Genomic DNA, 18873 nt, shown 5'->3' with positions numbered 1-18873 from the left:
CTGCAAAGGGCAAACCACAGAGTGTGTGTGTGTGCATGGAAGAGCATGGGCTGGGTGCCGGGGTATGTCCTCAATGGGTTGGAAAGACAGGGGGCCTGGACTTTCACTACTGAGATCCAACCACCTCAGAATCCCAGCTCCAACACTCACTAGCTGTGGATAACCAACCCCCTCAGGGCCTCAGCGTCTCTATCTGTCAAATGGAGAGCTAACAGCACCCGCTCTGCAGGGTTGCTGTCAGGAGGGACAGGGTCATGAACGTAAAGTGCTTAGGACGATGCTTGACGCACTTTAAAGGAGCTATATTGTCAGGCTTCCCTCCTCTCTGCTCTATGTTAGGTTTCTGCAAACAATCTTTTTGGAGAAAGGAGTTCTACTTAAAAAGAAAATGTTCAACTTACCCCCAGTTCCTCATGACAGAGGGGGGAAACTGAGGCTCAGAGAGGTGAGGAGATGCCTAAAGTCACACAGCGAGTAAACGCCAGTATGCAGGCAGGGCCACAGCCTGGCCTGTTTCCTGCTGGAGTGACCTGTCAGGGGTCTGTCCAGGCCAGAGGTGACCAGGCATTGGGACGTGCTCACAGGTCTGGGGCCAGTGGGAACAGAACCCGAGGGGCCGTCTTACTGGAAAGCTGGGTTCCTGTACCTGGCATATTCTTCCTTCTCCCCTCTGCTCCGGGATAATTCCGGAATCCCAGGTTAGCCTGATAGGATTCTGGAATATTAGGGTGGGAAGGGCTCCTGGACACTTTTTCATTAGACCCCTTCATGTTACAGAAGTGGACACAGAGGCCCAGAGACAGCGGACATTCTCCCAGGACACACAGCCACTTAGCGCCAGAGCTCAACATTGAACCCCGGTCCTGGAATTATGGTACTTAAGCCCCCTGTTTGTTTTATTTTCTCTAAATCATCCCACAACTGCCTTCATCCTGTGCAGAAGACAGGGCTGTGTGCTAAGGCCTGATTGTGAACATGTTCCAAAACCCAAGCCTCATACTCCCAGCCCTTGCAAAGGTGTGCTGGGACGTGCACCAAAACTGTAAGAGCAGCTGCCTTTGCGTGATTAGAAAGATGTTCTTCTGGAAGAATATATTTACAAAACGATTCAACACACAAGGGCTGAATTTCCAAAATGTACAAACAGCTCACACAACTCAACAACCAAAAAACCCCAACAACCCAATCAAAAAATGGAGAGAAGACCTTAAATATACATCTCTCCAAAGAAGACGTCCATGTGGCTGATAAGAACATGAAAAGATGCTCACCATCACTAATTATTAGAGGAATACAAATCAAAGCTACACTGAGGTATCACCTCACACCAGCTGGAATGACTATTATAAAAATGTGGGTGTGGAGGAAAGAGAACCTTCGTCCACTGTTGGTGGGAATGTGAGTTGGTGTAGCCACTATGGATGACAGTTTGGAGGTTCCTCAAAACACTAAGAATAGAGCTACCATATGATCCTGCAAGGGCTTCCCAGGTGGTGCTAGTGATAAGGAACCCGTCTGCCAAAGCAGGAGATGTAACAGATGTGGGTTTGATCCCTGGGTCAGGAAGATTCCCTGGAGCAGGGCATGGCAACCCATTCCAGTATTCTTGCTTGGAGAATCTCATGGACAGAGGAGCCTGGAGGGCTGCAGTTCATAGGGTCGCAAAGAGTTGGACACGACTGAAGTGACTTAGCAAGCATATATGAATATATATATATATGTAAATATATATATATACACACACACCATATATATCACTTTGTATATACCAGAAACTAACACAATATTGTAAATCAACTATACTTCAATAAAAAGACTTTTTAAAAAGAAAGATGTCTGCTTTTCACTTTTCTGTATGTTCTGGGGTTTTTCATCATGAGCATGTAAATGATTTATAAAGGGAGGAAATAGAAATCTTTGCAAAAGAGTAAAAGCCAAAACTATGTAAGGTCCAGAGGGAGTGTTTTCCAGAAAAGCCTTTGTTCAGGAACCGCTCAGACTTGGTGGCCTGAAGATCCTCATTTCCTAGTAGACGCCCCAGCTCCCTGAAGGTGTCCCCAGGGGTGGCCTTGGCCTTGCTGGGGCAGGAGGAGGGGAGAGCTGGCCTGGGGCTTCAGCCACACGCAAGTTTGTGTGCCATGACCAGTCTTCCCATCCAGCCTGGTTTATAAAACACGTGGGAGGAAAATACTGTGGAGACTCTGAGCCAACCGCAGAGAAAAAACAACCCTTCATGGCACGAAGAGGTTTGGGTCCTGCCCAAGAATAAGTGGTGAGCACCAAACTTGAGGCAGGTGCTGTTTTATCCCTTCCTGCACAGGGTCTCAGCAAGATGCGCTTGGCTGTGAAGGGACCCACACCCATCTACCTCCCGGGAGTGGCCTTTTTGCCCATTTATTCATTCGTTCAACAAAATTTTACTCCTCGTGTTTGCCGCTCTCAGTGTGCCATACAGCAGGAAAGGCACAGGCGTGCTGGGCAGGCAGAAAGAACGTGGACATCAAGCCACATCCCAGAGCCATCCTTCAAGGACCACTGAAGTGTCACCTCCTCTGAGAGGCCTTCCTTGACCTCTCAGCCAGCAGGGATCCCTCCCTTGTCTGAGACTCTATAGCAAACAGGTAGAAGGGTCCAGGGCTTTGGGCATCAAGCCTGGGTTCTAGTCCTGCCTCCATCATTGGGTACCAGGGGTGACCTTGACAACTCTGGGACTTCATTTCTTCATCGGGAGAATGAGAGCTTGTACTACATGGTTCTGGAGACATCTGTAGAATCATGTCTCTAGAGGGGAAATGAGTGAGCAGTGAGCTCCCTGTTCTGAGAAGCATGCAAGCAGAGACAATAGGGTCGGTGCACTGCTTTCTCAGGGTTCATCGCCTCACTCACTGGCACCCAAAAACTCTTAGAGAGATGGGCAGAATGAGTCAGTCTTAGCAAGTTTCCCTTCTCTGGGTGTGGTGAAGCAGAAGTATCTTCCTGCTAGGCTCCCTGAAGCCTCCAGGCTTCCCAGGTTCAGGGTACCTGTCCCACCCCGTCAGGCCTACCCAAGTCAAAGCCACAGTCAGGTCAACTACAGGGGTATTGCCTTATACCAGTCAGAAAGGCCGTCATTCATTAAGGAGTCTGCAAGTGTCAAATGCTAAAGAAGGTGTGGAGAAAAGCGAACCCTCCTACACTGCTGGTGGGAATGTAAGTTGGTGTAGCCATTATGAAGAACAGTATGGAGTTTCCTCAGAAAACTAAAAAATAAAATTATCATTTAATCCAGCAATCCTACTCCAGGGCATATATCTGGAAAAAACTAACTCAAAAAAGTCATGCACCCCATGTTCATGAAGTTGCATTATTCACAATAGCCAAGACATGGAAGCAACCTAAATGTCCATCAACAGATGACTGGATAAAGAAAATGTGGTACATATGAACAATGGAATATTACTCAGTCATATAAAAGAATGAAATGATGCCATTTGCAGCAACATGGATAGACCTGGAGATTATCATACTAAGTGAAGTAAGTCAGAAAGAGAAAGACAAACACCCGATGATATCACTTACATGTAGAACCTGAAGCATAACACAAACAAACTTATCTTTGATACAGATTCACAATCATAGAATAGACTCATGGTTGCCAAGGGGGAACGGAGTCGGGGAATGGATGGAATGAGAGTTTGGGATTAACAGATGCAAACTGGTACATATAGGATGGATAAAGAACAAGGTCCTATAGCACAGGGAACTATATTAAAAATCCTGCGATAAAAACACAGTGGAAAATAATTTGAAGAAGAATGTATATATATGTATAACTAAATCACTTTGCTGTACAGCAGAAAGCAACACAACATTGTAAATCAATTATACTTCAAATAAAAAAGCCTTCCCCAACCATGTGACTGCTACCCTCTGCCTGATTCCACAGTAGGAGGCTGATCCCCTTGGAATCCAGGGAGTCAACCTTCAGAATTCCAGAGCTCCGGGGTCTGTTCATGTTATACCTTCTTTAGAAAAGAATGAAAGGGTGATCTGCAAAGGAATGGGCCTGGCATCCCCCAGGAATGGAGAAGCAGAGAGGACGGGAAATGCCAGCCCGCTGTCCCTCGCTTAGGTACTCATATTATGCCTGGACACGGGAGCTGGGCAAACCTGGGACGTGTCTTGGTTTTTGTTTGGCTGGATGACCTGGGGCAGGCGATGTAGCCTCTTGGTAAAATGGGCCTTTCGTCGTAAACAACAATGCTCAGTCTTGTCTGATTCTTTTGCAACCCCATGGACTAGCCCACCCCTACCAGGCTCCTCTGTCCATGGGATTTCCCAGGCAAGAATACTGGAGTGGGTTTCACGGGCAGGCGGATTCTTTACCACTGAGTCACAAGGGAAGCCCCAGTAGGTATAACCTCCCTTGAAAAGGGTTTGTGAAGACTGGCCACAATGTGCAAAGTGCCTACAACTTTAGTTTTGGTTGCCCACATTTTCAAGTACCTTACAGAGAAACCCTGGTACGTAGGGCCCAGGGCTGGTGATCAGGAAGTAGTGCAGAAGGGTGAATACCGATGATGACGACGATGCTGACAGCAATGCATGCACCATCTGCCGTACGCCAGCTGTTCTGAGCACTTAACAAATATCAGCCGGCTCAGTCCTTGCAACAGCTCTAGAGAGACATTGCTAAACCGAGCCTCAGCAGAATTCAGCCTCAGAGCCTGGCCTGAGACGCAGTGCAGAAGTGCCTCCCTCAGTCCTGTAAGGAGGGTGGGGCTCACAGCCTTGTCTTCATCTTAATAAACAATGAAACAGGCTCTGATTCAAGAGAGGGCTTGCGCAAGTTTAGGTAAATGGCCTTGGCCAAGTTTATCAGCTAGTAAGTGGACAGGGATGGGGTAGGATTTGAACTCAGGGATTTAGATGCAAAAATACTTTGTAAAGTTCCAAGTACCCCAGATGTGTCAGGACCATGGAATTTTCAAGCTAGAAGAATTTTGCCATTTAGAGATTTTTGGGGGGTCCAACTCTACATTAACAGCAGCTTCTCAGACGGCTCAGTGGTAAAGAATCCGCTTGCAATGCAGGAGACACAAGAGACACGGGTTCGATCCCTGGGTGGGGAAGATCCCCTGGAGAAGGAAATGGCAACCTACACCAGTATTCTGGTCTGGAGGATTCCACAGACTGTGTAGTCCATGGGATTGCAAGGAGTCAGATACAACTGAGCGGCTTTCACTTCACTATGTACACACAAACCTACATACACACACACACACACATACACACACAGCAATTTTCTTTCTCTTTACACATGTCTTGATTGCCACATTGTCAGTCACTCAAGCACAAAACAGAGTCTTTGCTTCTCTGAATTTGAAGTCCTAGTAGCATAACTGCTTTTTAATGTTTGCTGAATTGTATTGCTATTAGCAGTAGTGAGCTCCCTGTCACTGGAAGAATTCAAGTAAAGTCTGGGCAGTGTTTTTGGTGTATTTGGACCAAGCTTCCTTAAATTCTATGAATTTAGCCCCAGGGAGTACCTGTGGTTGTCCCATCTAACCCCATGGCTTGCCTGCCCCTCAGCCTTTCTGGTGTGAGACATATATTATTATTATTTAGCTTTTTAGTTTGTATTGGAGTATAGCTGATTAACAACCTTGTGATAGCTTCAGGAAAGGAACTCAGTCCTATATGCAGGTATCCATTGTCCCCCACACTCCCCTCGCTTCCAGGCTGCCACACGACATTGCGCAGAGTTCCATGTGCTATAGACTAGATCCCTGGTGGGTGCCCATTTTAAATAGAGCAGTGTGTATATGGACACATATCTTGAATTTGTATGATGTGAAGGTACTGGAATTGCCCACTGTCAGTAGATTCACAGACCTGATCTCCCTTAATTCCCCAAGAACACTACAGGAGCATCACTCTGAGTGTGACACCATCCAACTTCAGGGTGAAAATGTACTTCAGAGAGGTCAGTGTTGCTGTTTTAGTCTCTAAGTCGTATTTGACTCTCTTGTGACACCATAAACTGTAGCCAGCCAGGCTCCTCTGTTCATGGAGTTTTCCAGACAAGAATACTGGAGTGGGTTGCCATTTCCTTCTCCAGGAGATCTTCCCAACCCAGGAATCAAACCCATGTCTCCTGCATTGACAGGTGGATTCTTTCCCACTGAGCCACCTGGGAAGAGAGGTTACTAATCCCCCAAAAGCCACCCAGCTGTGAAGCAAGGTTTGGCCTCAGACCACCCAACCTCTGCACTTACTCTACCCTCACTAGGTGGCCTTCTCCTAGTGGGGGTCAGGGGGAGAAGTAGCGGGGAGCTGAGGGGACTGGTATCTCCCTCCTATAACCCTACAGAGGAACTGTAGTTTGCAGCTCAGCTGGCACTAGGGGGCTGTGTGTCCTGGTCCGGGGCCCCAACACCCCCATAGACACTGCTTGCAGGCCCCCAGGGCTCATCATTCTTAGTGCTAAAGCAGCTGGAAATTTCCAACTCTTTGAATTGGGGTGGAGAAGCATTTCTGACATGCATGAGCTCGCCTAGTCCCCGGCTATGAAGCAGTTCGGGAAGCAGAAGGAAGAGCCTGGGAGATGCCCTGCCTGGCCCATGGGGGGCCTGGGCCAGGGGGAGGCCACGCCCAAGTTGCTTACCCTCCAGCACACTCCACTCAAAGGCCAGGAGGGAGACGCAGGACCACAGATCCGTGCCTCTTCTGACTGCTCGGTCCCTGGACCTCTAGGAACCTTGGTTTCCTTATTGCTGACATGGGATTGATGATTCGTAGGCACTCAACTGGGCCTCCCTGGTGGCTCAGTGGTCCTGCAACGCAGGAACCCCAGGTTTGATCCCGGAGTCAGGAAGAGCCCCTGGAGGAAGGCATGGCAACCCACTCCAGTATTCTTGCCTGGAGAATCCTATGGACAGAGGAGCCAAGGGAGCTATAGGTCATGGTGTCTCAAAGAGTTGGACACAACTGAAGTGACCTGGCACCCACGTGGGCACTCAATTAGGGATTACTCTTATAAGAGTGAGACACCACGCTGTCCACCATCTCCAGCTCCTGGCTGCCTGGCCCTGATACCTCAGGAATCCTCAGAGTTGAGACAACAATAAAACAATCTGGTCTGCAGATGTTTAGTGGGCCAGTCACACGCTGAAGGAGGGAGGCTGGAGGATGAGAGCTTCTATGCCTTCTCTAGATACAGAGGGTTGACAGGCTCTCAAACCTGCCCCCAGAAAATTGGATTTGGGGATAATTCAGTGAAGCAAATCAAGAACCTAAAAAAATACCCTTTACTTTTTGCTTGTTATTTCCGAAAACAATCAAAAGGACAGGAAAAACCTCCTACCCTTGGATTAGGGAAATAAGCAACAAGCAAAAAATTTTCAGACTAGGAGTCTGATTAAACAATTGAACAGTGATGCTCCAAAGAGTTCACCAAAAGAGAGCGAACACTTTGCAGAGAATGTCAGGTGGGGAAAACGCTGGGCACTAAATCATATGTATAACACAGCAGGAAAAAAAATCTGGAAGGCAGAATACCAAATTACTACTACTAATAACCAGGCCTCCCAGGTGGCTCAGTGGTAAAGAATTCGCCTGTCAATGCAGGAGCCGCACGAGACTCGGGTTTGATCCCTGAGTCAGGAAGGTCTCCTGGAGGAGAAAACAGCAACCCACTCCAGTATTCCTGCTGGGATAATCCCCTGGACAGAGGAGCCTGGCGGGCTACAATCGTGGGGTTGCAAAGAGTCAGACATGACAGAGCCTGCACACATGCCCTACTAATAATTAGTCATTATTGCAAAAGAGCAATGGAATGCTGGGTTCCCTTTCTGTTCCCTTCATTCTTTGTAGTAGCCTTCACATTTTCTGTGAAGAACGTTGATTACTCTTGGAAGAAAATTATTTAAATAAGCCAAGTTTTCTCTTCTATTTGTTCTTGGTTTAGCTTGTATAAGAGATAATCAGACAGCTCAAGTTCAAAGAAAAGACTCTGCTTACACGAAAACTGGTAAATCAATGAGCAATCAGGTTTTCATTTAGAATGAAATGGTTCGTGCATTTATGAGCTGTGTCTTCAATGATTTCCCGTCTTACCCAACCACCAGTCCTGAGCATGAGACAGCCTGGGACTCGGGACCCTTTGCTGCAGCGCTGCAATGCTTGCGTGAGAACACGCTACATCTCCCCTAGCTACGAAACACAAAGAAAGTGACAGGGACGAAAAATAGCTGCGTGCATGTGCAGTTGGTACAAATTTCAGACAAGAAGATACAAAAAGAGCAAAACACCCAACTGCCAGTTCTGAAAACTCCAGGACAAAAACAGGGTGTCAGGAGCAATGGCCCTCCAAAGGAATGGGCAAAACACCTAAGCCATCCCTGGACACCCTCCCACCCTTATCCTGTCTAAGGAACCAGCTCACCCCACCTCGGGGACCAAGCAAGGGAAACTTATCTGTTCTACTTCTCCCCTGCTACATCAGGGACTCCTAAAAAGCCTTGCCTGAATTTCTTGTCCAGCTTCTAGTCAATTCTTATTGACTGGGGAGTGCCAGGAACCCTGGTCGGTATCAAGCAGGTGGAATCACAGGTTTCTAAGAACCCAGGAAAGAGCACCTGGATGGGGAGTGACTGAGGGAAACTCTGGGGGAGGTGGGATTTTCTTACTCCACCAAAGGCCACTTACTGTCACAGGATTCAGGCTGATTCTTTGCATTTGGGGTCCCAAGGAACCAAAAACATCCTTCTCCAACCTCTGTTCCTCCTTCTGACTCATGTCTCTGTCGCCCAGGTTTCATCTTTGGGTGGCTTTCTCATGATGGTGGCAAGGATGGCGTGTTCCCTGAGCCCTTTCTCATTCAGCGTGGCTCTCTGCTGCCTTCCCTGGAGGAAGACCATTCACTGTCGCAGCCTGCTTCTCTCCTGAGTCTGGAGATGCTCCTCTGTTGGGTTGGATGTGTTTGCTGCTGTGGGAAACCCTTCCTTTGCATGCTGCCCGCCACTTTCCCTCTCTCCCCACCTCTGGGTTATCTGGTCACCCATCCTTCCCCCCAACTTCCCCCTGCCCCCGTCACCGCCCAGAGCATCCGCAGGCCAGCTCCTGCCTTTGTGCAGCAAACGAAAGAGGCTGGGAGGTAGCATCTGTTTGGGGGCTTCCAGATCTCAGCTATGACAATTACCAAGAGGTGTGACTGAGCCAGTGGCCCCCCCTCTGGGCCTGGGTCCCCCCATTTGTACAACTGGGGTCATTATGTCCTGCCTGCAAGTAGTGGCGAGGACCCAAAGGGATCAGTCCTGGATCTCATTAATGCTTGGCTCCCTTCCCCACCTTGGAGTAACCGCTGCCCCTGAGGCCCCCCAGACCCAGGAGTGTTTCGTGTGGTAACTCTCCTAGGGGCCCACCTCCACTCCCTCAGTCCCAGCTACCACAATCCACACACACGCAAAAGAAATTCCCCAGGCAACTTGCAAGGAAAGTCCCCACAACTGTGATTTATTTTTGCGGTAAACACACATGTCCACTGCTAGGGACATGTAAGGTGGTCCAATTAGGGCACTTAGCACACTCAGATGGGGTTTGGAGATGACACCCTAGAGTGGGAAGCACCCGGGCCAGGGCCCAGATTTTCCCCAGAGTGTCCATCCCCTGCCCCTCTTTCTCCGTCTTCTCTCCCTGCCTCTCCCCGACCCCCTGCCAGTGGCAAGGCTTGTCTCCTCATGGCTGGCCGGAATGCACCTCCTGATTCCCACCCTGACATCTTGGCCTGCCCGGGGAAGCACGATGTCCTTGAGGGGGAACCAGACCAGGCCCCGAGCACAAGGCGGGTGGGCTCAGGCCAGCAAGCCCCTGAGCATCTCTGTCCCCTCAGAGAATGTTTCCTCCACTCCTGCACGGGGGCAGCTTTGTCAGGGGTATGGCGGCCATGGTGCCTGTGTCTGGGCTCCAGCCTTGTCTAGCCCACCACCTGTCCTTCCCCATTTAGACGTGCCCTGCACTTTACAGGTCCAGAGCCTCCTGGGAGAGAACTTGACCTATGTCCACAGTGACAATGTACAGCCTGCAACAGCTAGGAGGGTGCTTCAGGCCCCCTTGCACGCTGCAGCCTGACGCTCTGCTAGGCACTGAAGTGGGGGCTGGAGCTAGACAGATGGCTGAGGTGAGCCCCTGGCCTTTGAGGGACTCATGGACTGCAGGAGAGACAGACACACAGACGGCTCCAACACAGCATGACTGGTCCTGTCACTAAGGGGCCAAAGGCCATTGTTGGGGCACCGAGGAGAGACCTAGCCCTCTGGGAAGGGTGTAGAAGACTTCCTGGAAGGAAGGATCCCTTCGTCTTAAAGGCTGACTAGGAATAAGGCAGGTGAAGAAGCTCAAAGAAGACGCGGAAAAGCGTTGTAGGCATGGAAACAGCATGAAAGAAAGCTCAGAGGACTGGAGAGGTCATGTGCATAGGATCCTGGGTAGCTCAGATTTTCTTTGGTTTCACACCAGCTTTGTCCCCTCTCAGGTGGGAAGGGTCAAGCTGTCCAATACAGTTTCAGCTCCACAGTTGGGTGTTCCTGCTTTAAGCTTGGGAAGTGCCCCATCTCTAAGTCTCTTGGCAGCTTTATCACAGGCCCTTTTCATAGCTCAACCCTTGGAGGCTGGTGTGGGGAAAGGCCTGCCTTTGCTTTCCCTTACATGGGGTTTTCTTTTCAGTGAGCCTATGAGGGATGGATGTGGTGGGGGGAGCACAGGCCCTCATAAATCAGCTCTGAGAGTTCTTTCACCACATTATAAATAGCTCAGTTCTACCCTGGTGGCCTTCACTAAGCCTGTACTTCCCAAGGTGCAAAGCAGAGCCTTGAATTCAAATGCCCACAGGGGCCCGCTAAGGTGGGGTACTGGAGATACCAGATGCTCGTGCTGGGTGAGCAGTGGGCACCTGGAGGCTCAAGGTCTTACCTAAAGAGCTGAGTGTGGCCAGGTGGGGGGATTCAAATTCAGCCTTGCCAGAGACACCTGCATTTCTAGAGAAGCTGGCAATCTAAGCTTTTTTTTTTTTTTTTTTTTTGACATATCCTAGTTTTGGACTTCCTTTGTGGCTCAGTAGGTAAAGAATCTGCCTGCAATGCAGGAGACCTTAGTTTGATCCCTGGGTTGGGAAGATGCCCTGGAGAAGGGAAAGGCTACCCATTTCACTCTTCTGGCCTGGAGAATTCCACGGACTGTAGAGTCCATGGGGTAGCAAAGAGTGGGACACAGCTGAGCGACTTTCACGTTCACACATCCCAAGTTTAAAATATTGACCCTTTTAAAAAGGACCAGTGGCTAAATACTTAGCACATCTGTGAGGCTGTTGGTCCATGGGACCTGATGAGACTTACACATAAAATGGTGAAGCAGGCCCTGGGCCACAGCACTGGGCAAGGCCTTTAGCTCTGCTCTCCCGCCTTCAGGGACATGGAACACCCACCCTCCCACCCGGCACTACCTCCCCTCCCCACCAGAGAGCAGGAGGCCAGGATGGAAAGAAGGCCTTCATGGGGCTGACAGAAACCTCTAGCCAAGCAGAACCTCCTTCCCACGGCCTGAGAAGGCCAGGATGCTGAGCCCCAGCTCTGCTGCAGGCCGCTCTTGACCATCAATGAAGTGACCGCTCATCACTCCCTCAACTTAGAATTCTCCACGTAGCACAAATCACTTCCTGTATTTCCTTCTCCTCCCTTATTTTCAAAGAGCCAGGTTTTGGTTTTCCCTTAGATGAGATACTGATATTAACATTTTTCCCCTTTCTAATTAATCATCTTGTTTTGTCACCATTAGTTTTTCTCCTACTTCTTTTTCTTTCTTCTAATTTTTTTGGGTCTATCTAACTTCATTACTTTGCCAACAAAGGTCCGTCTAGTCAAGGCTATGGTTTTTCCAGTGGTCATGTATGCATGTGAGAGTTGGACTGCGAAGAAAGCTGAGCACCGAAGAATTGATGCTTTTGAACTGTGGTGTTGGAGAAGACTCTTGAGAGTCCCTTGGACTGCAAGGAGATCCAACCAGTCCATCCTAAAGATCAGTCTTGGGTGTTCATTAGAGGACTGATGCTAAAGCTGAAACTCCAGTACTTTGGCCACCTGATGCAAAGAGTTGACTCATTGGAAAAGACTCTGATGTCGGGAGGGATTGGGGGCAGGAGGAGAAGGGACGACAGAGGATGAGATGGCTGGATGGCATCACTGACTCGATGGACATGAGTTTGAGTGAATTCCGGAAGTTGGTGATGGACAGGGAGGCCTGGCATGTGGTGATTCATGGGGTCGCAAAGAGTCAAACACGACTGAGTGACTGAACTGAACTGAACTTCTTGAACTGAACATTTTATTCATTGACTTGTGATCTCTACTGTTTATGTATAAAAATAATATGATAATCTTTATAATAATAATTATTTTAACACGAATTTTCCTATGAAGATGGCTTTGGCTGCATCCCGTAAATTTAATTCAGAGAAGGCAATGGCACCCCACTCCAGTACTCTTGCTTGGAAAATCCCATGGATGGAGGAGCCTGGTAGGCTGCAATGCATGAGGTCGCTAACAGTCGGACACAACTGAGTGACTTCACTTTCACTTTTCACTTTCATGCATTGGAGAAGGCAATGGCACCCCACTCCAGTGTTCTTGCCTGGAGAATCCCAGGGACGGGGGAGCCTGGTAGGAGGCCGTCTATGGGGTTGCACAGAGTCGGACACAACTGAAGCGATTTAGCAGCAGCAGCAGCAGAAATTTGATTAACCATGTTCTTATAACTAGTTACTTCTCAAAGATCTATAACTTTACTTTTGATGCTCTCTGATAGAAGAGTTCTGAGGAAGAGTGTTTTGTAAAATTTACAGTGATTTGTTGTGCTTCGTTTCTGTATTTGACGTTAATTTCCACAATATTGTCAAGTGATGCAGCCTGTAAGAGAGCTATTTTAAACTTTTCCTTAGGGCCTAGAACATAGTCAATTTCTATCAATATTCCTTAGAATGTATTGACTCTGTCGAGTACAAAGTAACATAATTATCATTAACATCATTTTATAATAATATATTACAAATATAATATATAATTATATATATATACTCTTCAGTTCTTCTAATGATTATCTTTACATTTTTAACAAATATATTAAATCTTGTGTTCACCTGTTAGCATTAATAGTAAAAGAGTAACTCTTCTTCCAGCTAAGATAAAATATTTAGTGTAAGTCAACCATGGTGGTGGTAGTGGTGGTGGTTTAGTCACTCACTTGTGTCCAACTCTTTGCAGCCTCATGAACTGTAGCACACCAGGCTCCTCTGTCCATGGGATTTCCCAGGTAAAAATACTGGAGAGGGTTGCCATTTCTTTCTCCAAAATCAACAATACTTCAATTTTAAAAATCTTTAGCACACTTTTCCTTCTCCCTTCTTTTTCTTTTCCCATTTTCAGATGTAGCTGAAATCATAAGAAATTTTTTGTTCCAGATTATTTCCTAATTTTTACAGTTATTTAAGCATGTAGCTGCTTAAACAGTTACAAAGCTTCACAATCACATTACCTCCAATCTGTTAGCCATACCTTAGAACTGAACTGGTTTAACTGATCAACTACTCTTCCCCTGAAACAAGTCTTTCCTTTTCTTGAATTATTTGATGGGGTTAATTTCATCGAATTTGGCTGGGGAAGGTGCGATCTCAGAGGCTCTAGAAAGACCCCAGAGAGCCTCCCTCGGCAGTCAGGGTGTCTTTCCTGCTGTGCAGGCATTCCCAGCGGGCTGTGTCAGTCTTTTCCCAGGAGGGGCTTCCAGTTGGGTGGGGGAGGCAGGACACCGCATGGTGTTTCCTGAGCCCCAAGTCCAGTGCAGGGGAGCTAGGCTGGGAGCTGTCTGGGGCCCCGAGTTCTTAGGGACAGTGTGTCTGTCGGTTCCTGAGATGAGATGGGAGGGACAGTGATGGAACCCGAGTTAGAAGGTTTGGGGACCCCAAATCTCAGCCATGGCGATTAAGAGGATGGGTCTGGGGTTGGTGGCTTTGGGGCCTGGGGCAGGGACAGGGACCAAGTTCCCCTCGAGTTTGCTTCCCCAGAAAGCCCCTTGCTAAGGCAGTGCGGTCCGCAGCTGGTCTTTCCCAGTCAGGCCACACCCACCCTGGAGTGTGGTTGCCTGGGGACCCGAAGGAGAGAAGAGGAGATTCAATGTCACAGGTACACATCAGCACAGCAACAGTCACAGAGGCCCTGGCGCTGCCCAATGCCTGGCACTCTACAGTTCATAATGCCCCATGGGGTGTCCAGCATGGGTATTGCTGATTTCGTGAGGCTCAGAGAAACAAAGTGACCTCACTGAGGTGGCTCAGCCTGCTAGCAAGTTTGGATCGAGGTATGGAAGCCAAATCTCTGTGACCTACCCCCTCCCAGCCCAGTGTTCCACTGGCCGCAGAGATCAGAGGGGGCCCAGTGGCGCTAGGGCGTGTGGAGTAGAAACCCGAATTTTAAGCCCTCAAGGGAAGACTGACAGGGATCCAGCTGTCGCCACCCACAGATGCACTGCCTAGGAATAAGGAGTCTAGGTGTACACTGCGGGGTGCCTGTTCCCTGGGAACAGGCTGCAATGACCTCACTGCAGGGCAGACAACACCCTGGTGGTCTTAAAGGCTGTCCCTCTGCTAGGTGGGCACCTGCAGTGAACCTGTCCCCCAAGCCCATTTGCACTGCATCAACACCCTCTGAGGTAACCCCCCCTTGGTCCTCAGAAGCAAGAATGACTATCCCCATTGTACAGATGAGAAAACTGAGGCTCAGAGAACTTCTCCAGCAGGAAGCAGTCAGAATTTGAACCCAGAGACCATGCTTGTTCCACTCTGCTTTGTGCAGTGATGATTTTTTTTTTTCTAGAGGGGGTTTACATTTTTCTAGCCTCCAGAACCCTAGAGATCCCAGAGTCAAAGGAACACCTTACTCCTTGGGTTTGTTCTGAAAAGTGTGTTTTGATTGAGGAGCTGTAGATGTTTCGCTCAGGGAGGACCCATTGGATGAGAATTATACAGTCCAACTCCAAGAGATAGAAAGTGGGCCAGTGGTTAGTGGAAGAGGGATTTAGCTTCAGTCTAAGTAAGGAAGGACTTTTTAACACTATAATCCTCCCAAGATGAAGCAGGCAGACTTAAAAAGTAGTGAGCTTCCTGTTCCTGGAAGCATGTGCACTAAGACGGTTACTTGGAGTTCAGGGGACTCCTGGGCTGGGTGGGCATCAGAAGTGATGTCCTGAGTCTTAGTATAAAGTCTTAGGAAGTTTTGCTCATTAGACTCATGGGATACCCTACGTGCCTTCTGAATCTTCAAAACACTGTGTGTGTTTAAAAAAATTTAAATAGACTTAATTTTTAGAGCAGTTTTAAGTTCACTCATTGGAAAAGACTCTGATCCTGGGAGGAATGGGGGGCAGGAGGAGAAGGGGACGACATAGGATGAGATGGCTGGATGGCATCACTGACTCAATGGACGTGAGTCTGAATGAACTCCGGGAGTTAGTGATGGACAGGGAGGCCTGGCGTGCTGGGATTCATGGGGTCGCAAAGAGTCGGACACGACTGAGCGACTGAACTGAACTGAACTAAGTTCACAGAAAAACTGAGCAGAAAGTACAGAGTTTCCAAATATTGTACCTCCCGCTCCACATGTGCACAAATCAACATCCTGCACCCACAGTGCTGTGTCCTTACAGTCCTTGAACCTACACTGATACATGGTGTCACCCAGTCTATGGTTCACACTAGGGCTCTCTCTGGCTGTTGTACATTCTATGGAGTTGGACAAATGTATCATGACATGTATCCACCATCCTGGTGTGCTGTGTGCTGTGCGGCACACAGGGCATCAATGCCTCAGCCGGGTACGGAACCCAGGCCCCCTGCAATGGAGGCGTGGAGTTTTAACCACTGAACCGCCAGGGAAGACCCAAACCACCATAATTTCATGCAGAGTAGTTTCACTGCTGTAAAAGTCCTCTGTGCTCTCTGTGTTCATCCCTCCCTGCCCTCAGCTCTGGCAAACACTCATCTTTTCACTGTCTTCATAGTTTTGCCTTTTCCAGGCTGTTATGTAATAGGAGCATTTTCAGATTGGCTTCTTTAACTTAGCAACATGCTGTATGCTGGTAGTGCTTGCTAAGTGATCAGTATTCACTTATTCATTTATCCATCCATCCGTTCATTCATGCATCCACTATTTAGTCATTCAGCAAATATTGACTGGCATCTGCTTTATACTAGGCACGGTTTAAGAGCAGGCAAGCTGGCTGTGAATGGGACAGATATGCTCCCTGCTTTTATTTTGAAAACCAGAATCCCCTGCTGGGTCTGCAGCCCCCCTCCCGTGCCCCCGGTGCACCCTCTCTGACCCTGAGGTGGCACAGGTCAGAAAGACAGCCCTTAGTCTTACCCTCGGACGCCCTCTGAACTTTTTATCCAGACAGAATCATTGTGTTAGCAGAGACCACGTGGCACAGCTGTTTCCCCTGCTTGATGCCATGGGACAGCATCTCCCCGATTCTGCCTAATCCCAACTCCTTATATCTCACCATCGATCAATCATCGGAACCTCCTCCTTCTTATAAGTGATAGACTTGAGTCACCAAGAGGTTGAGGACTTCCGAGACCCTAAGCGAAGGGCTTTGCTGGGTTACATCCTGACTTGGAGGCTCTTTTTCCTCATCTGTTCCGTGAGGATCCCAGAGCCCACGGTTGCAGGGGTTTTGTGAGTTCAGGGCAGAGCAGGGATGAGACCCTGTGGTCCTGTCTGTGGGGCCAGCACAGAGCCTGCATTTACAATGTTTTCAAAACCGCTTCTCCTGGCTCCAACCCCTGTTTGGCTCCTGTTCTGAGCAGGAGAAAAACAATAAACGCGCCCTTCAAGCTTTTGGGTCTCCTGTTGTGGAATATCCCCACCACTTCCAGTACTGCCGGGGCCCAGAAGGACACAGAACGCAGCAAGACTCCAGCGACCTGTGGGGTTGCACACTCTACCCCCCAGCCAGCCAAGCCCTTCTCTTGCTGAGAGGAGGAATATGGGGCGGGGGTTGGTCCTGCCCCCACCTCCCCCGACCCCCTGCAACGGCTCATACCTGGGCCGGAGCTCCCACTTCCTGAGGTTGGCGGGAGACGCAGGGAGCCTAATTCAAGGAGGCACATTCTAACTTGCCCCGGGGAGAGCAAAGGCCCACCTCCTACCCTGACCCAGGCTGGTAAAACGACCTGCCCTTGGCAGCTCTGATAACGGCTACGGTCTATTGAGCACCTACTGCATACGTGACACTTAATCAGCCTATTTCTCTCTTGGCCACCACCCTGCCAGTCAGCTTTCTGGCTCAGGACACTAGAAAAAAAATGGACGCAAACACGTTACCCAGAGGGTGAGAGCAGAACTTGGTGCCAAGTAGGTCTGGATGCAGAGCTGATGCTCTGAACCAAGGCACTGTTTCAGCCCTCCATCCTAGCCACCCAGGACCAGACAGGAGAGATGAGAAGCTCATCTGAATCATCACAGCCACCTCAAATGCAAATCAGCAAAAGTTTACAACCCCTTCCATCTGTGCCCTGAATAACTCCAGCCACCCCGGGAAGCAGGTGAGCAGGGTACTTTACAGATGAGAAACTGAGGCTCAGAGAGGTTAAGTAACTTGTCCAGGGTCACACAGGGCCAACGAGCGGCAGGGCTGTGAGTGCAAAGCCAGATTCTGGAGTCTAAACGCCGCACCTTTCCCACTGCACCTCGCTCGCTTCTCCCTGCTTTAGCGCAAGAATCCACCCGGACCGTATAAAATCAGACCGCTAAATTGCTCGCACAAACACATGCCTGCCTGCCTGTCTCCTCAGTTCAAAAAGAAGACACACCTAGAACAAAACAAGAACATTTCTCTTGCTGGGAACCTTTCCTGTTACTTGTAGGGAAGGGAAGGAACTTTTCCAAGCTCCCGAGCAGCTGAACAAAACTTCTCTCCCAGCCTGGGGATCAGCCCCCGTGTGTCACCCATCTGCCCACCTCCCTCTGTGCTGGGTCTGCCTGTCCAGCCCCCGCCCAGCACCCACCTTGTCTGGAGCATGATCGAGGACACCCCCGTGGCTCCCTGGTCCAGCGAGGCTGCTCCAGGTCCCCAGTCCTCCCAGGAGCCTCCGGAGCGGAGCTGAAGTGGCAGCGGGAACAGCTCATCTTTCAAGGGCTGGGTCGTGATGTCATCGCCCTTCTGGGCACTTCCTCCCTCCACCTCCAGCCTAGCCCAGCACTCCAGCTTCTGCCCAGCGCCCTGCCTAGCCAGGATGGCTACAGTTTCTAGAACCCAGACCTGCAGAGGCCAGGCAGGGTGGCTGCGGCTGCCCGGGGCTCCTCCTGGCTTCTGAGCTGGGCGAGCCGCGTGGAAGACTTCCAAGTTAGTCCGCCGAGTGTTCTATTGTGTAGACAGGCTGCCCTTGAGAGGCTCCGGTTGGCAAACATGTTCTGCGCTCCGAGTCAGCCCGGGGTTTTCAGCCCCGCTTCCCTAGCGAAAAGCCCCGGGCAAGTGACTTAACCTCTCTGAACTCTGAAATGGAGCTGATGGTGACAATACTCAGAGGGGGTGTGGTGAGGATTAGAAACAGTCCTGACAAGTATTTGACTTTTACTGTGGCAGGCGCTTTGTAAAGACATAAATGCATTCACTCAGCTAATCCTCCCTGGAACCCAGGCAGTGTGGCTCCAAAGTCTTTTCTTAACCACTTTCCCATTCCTTTTCTCAATTAAATGAAACTATGGATGTGAAAATCGGATACCTAGCAGGTGACCCCTAAAATACTAGCTTTCTTCTTTCTGGTGTTGAGGTAGGTAGCTGACACACTCC

The 18873-nt window shown here is 49.3% G+C and overlaps 1 protein-coding gene across 1 annotated transcript in view; it reads right to left on the bottom strand.

The window, feature by feature from the left end:
* Positions 1-18554, bottom strand: part of BDKRB2 (bradykinin receptor B2) — a 31290-nt gene extending 12736 nt beyond the window's left edge. The window contains exon 1 of the mRNA XM_018066142.1: positions 18089-18554. The gene's annotated coding sequence lies outside the window, so the exon portion shown is untranslated. The remainder of the gene's footprint in view (positions 1-18088) is intronic.

The sequence above is a fragment of the Capra hircus genome, chromosome 21 (assembly GCF_001704415.2).
Source record: "Capra hircus breed San Clemente chromosome 21, ASM170441v1, whole genome shotgun sequence".
Taxonomy (NCBI): Eukaryota; Metazoa; Chordata; class Mammalia; order Artiodactyla; family Bovidae; genus Capra; species Capra hircus.
This window is presented reverse-complemented; position numbering and strand designations above follow the sequence as displayed.